Source organism: Mustela lutreola, chromosome 16, assembly GCF_030435805.1.
Source record: "Mustela lutreola isolate mMusLut2 chromosome 16, mMusLut2.pri, whole genome shotgun sequence".
NCBI classification, from domain to species: domain Eukaryota; kingdom Metazoa; phylum Chordata; class Mammalia; order Carnivora; family Mustelidae; genus Mustela; species Mustela lutreola.
Window position 1 is genome coordinate 52361890 of NC_081305.1, and position 2717 is coordinate 52364606.

Consider the following 2717-nt stretch of genomic DNA (forward strand, 5'->3'; position numbering starts at 1 on the left):
ACACATTGTAAATGTTTGAATTTTCCTTATAATCACTATTTTCATACAGAGTAATGCCTGAATAGAGTGGATAAAGTTTTTTTTTTTACTTGATTTATGTTACATTTATTGGAATTTAATGTGCAATTAAATAGTCTTCTAAATATTTATGCCATTTGACTTACTTTCCTGAATGCACTCTCTGGTGCATAATATTCAGTGTATATTAAAATGAATGTCTACCCACATTATGTTACAAGGGTTTGAAACTCATATGCATTTTGTAAGACTGAGTAAGGATTAAGTTCCAAAAAAGGCTTGTCCATTTTCTTTACATTTTATTTTTACTCCTATATGGTAACTATGATGTTAAGTAAGTTGGGAGTTCCTTTGAGAGGTCAAACACATGCTCTCTCTGTGTACAGTTATTCTCCTATATAAAATCAGATATGCACTAAGGGAGGAGCAGTCCTTGGGCATTTTCTCATATACATTACATTTGCAGGTTTTTCTCCAGTACGAATTTTCTCATGTCCAGTGAGGGTTGTTTGCATGTTAAAAGCTTTGCCACATTAAATTCACTTGTCAGGTTTCTTTCCAGTATGAATTCTATGTTTAGTAAGGTATGTGGCTGCTGGACAAAGGCCTTGCCACATTCTTGACATTTGTAAGGTTTCTCTCCAGTGTGAATTCGGTGATGTTTAGTAAGTGATGAAAGCCATGTAAGGGCCTTCCCACAGTCTTTACATTGGTAAGGTTTCTCTCCAGTATGAATTATTTGATATCTAATAAGCTCTGAGGGTGACTTAAAGGCCTTCACATATTCTTGACATTTGTAAGGTTTTTCTCCATATGAATTATGTGATGTTGGGTAAGCGCAGAGCACTGTTTAAAGGACTTGCCACATTCTTGACATTGGTATAGTTTCTCTCCACTGTGAATTCTATGATGATGAATAAGGGCTGAAGCCTGGCTAAAGACCATTCCACATTCTTGACATTGGTAAGGTTTCTCTCTCCACTATGAGTTTGGGGATGTTGAGTAAGGTCTGAAGACCAGTTAAAGGTCTTACCACATACTTGACATTGTAAAGTGTTCCCTCCTATATGAATTATGGGATGTTGAATAAGGTCTGAAGACCAGTTAAAGGCCTTGCAACATTCTTGACATTTGTAAGGTTTCTCTCCAGTATGAATTCTGTGATGATGAGTAAGCCTTGAGCTAATGTTAAAGGTCTTGCCATATTCTTGACATTTGTAAGGTTTCTCTCCAGAATGAATTATTTGATGTTGGGTCAGCCCTGAGCTCTGTTTAAAGGCCTTCCCATATTCTTCACATTGGTAAGGTTTCTCTCCAGTATGAATTCTACAATATTGCATAAGCTTTTAGCTGTGGTTAAGTGACTTTCCAAATTCTTGACATTGGTAAAGTTTCCCTCCAGTACAGATTTGCTTATGTCCATTTATTGATGAACAGTCCTTAAAGGCTTAACCACCTTTTTCATATTTCATTTTTTCTCCAGTATGCATTTGCTAATGTTGAGATAGTGTTGAGTGGCAGTCCAAGGATTTACCACATTCCTTAAGAATGTAAGTTTCCTTTTCCCAAGGGATTATCTCATTGATGTTAAGCTTGATGACTGACTAAACATGGTCCCTGGTTTATTACATGTGAATGGGCTTTTTCCCTCATAAATTCTCTGATGATCACCAGAACTGGAGGGTGGGTTATGAGCTTTCCTACATTCATTACATTTATGAGGACTGTGTCCCAAATGGTGACCATTATGTATACTTATGTTAGAGCTTGGATGAAAGCCTTCCCTACATTTATCACATTCATAATGGCTCTCTGCAAACCTAACCCTGACATATCAGTGAACACTGGAGCCCTGGTTCAATGTTTTCTGAGATTCAGTGCACTGAGCAATTCTGACTCCAGTGGAAACTCTCTGGTCATTCTGGAGGGTTGACTCCTCTGTGAAGCCCCTCTTGTATGAATCCCACTGAGCACTTTGTTCTTCATTTCTAAATCTCTGATGATCAGAAATAGTTGACTGAAAGGACAGGTCAATTCTATCTTCAAAATGGCTCAAAATCATTATTCTCACCATGGAACTAGGTTACTTTTCAGATGTTCCAAATGGTCTGTCCACAAATAGCTATGTTTGAATATCTGGTTGGAGCTTGTGCTGACAGAAACACACTGCTCTGCAGAAACAGTTGACTTAAAAAGGGAGGCTTTCCACAGCAGTTTATATCCTCACCATTTGGGGCATTGAGATTCTCGTAAGGGCAATTGCCTTGGTTTGGGTGTATCATTCAGGATTTCTTTGATGGTCTTCACTGTCCCCATCATTGCCCCAGTCTGTGCATAAGTGTAAAATCTCAACAGCACTATGTTTGTATTTGTGCATTGGTCCATTCTGGAAAGAACCTTCTATGCTGCACTTTAGGGGAAAACTCTGCATGTCAGATGAAGATATAGCTGAAAGATTTCAAATAAAATAAAATCATTGCACTTACTACATTCAGAAGAATATACCCTTGAATGCTAATATAGAAGCAACAAGTCAATCAGACAACGTCAGAAAGATGGCTGAGAAGGACTCATCAGGACTTCATTTCTCCATGGAAACATAACATGGCACACAACATACTGACCATATATCCTAATATATAATTCTGCAGTATGGTCACACATATTTGCTGTCTCAAAAATCAATTTCCTTTATATAT

At 37.6% G+C, this 2717-nt stretch overlaps 1 pseudogene; it reads right to left on the bottom strand.

Moving 5' to 3' along the window:
• Positions 1–422: 422 nt before the first annotated feature.
• On the bottom strand, positions 423–2334 carry LOC131817694 (zinc finger protein 724-like; annotated as a pseudogene).
• Positions 2335–2717: the final 383 nt, after the last annotated feature.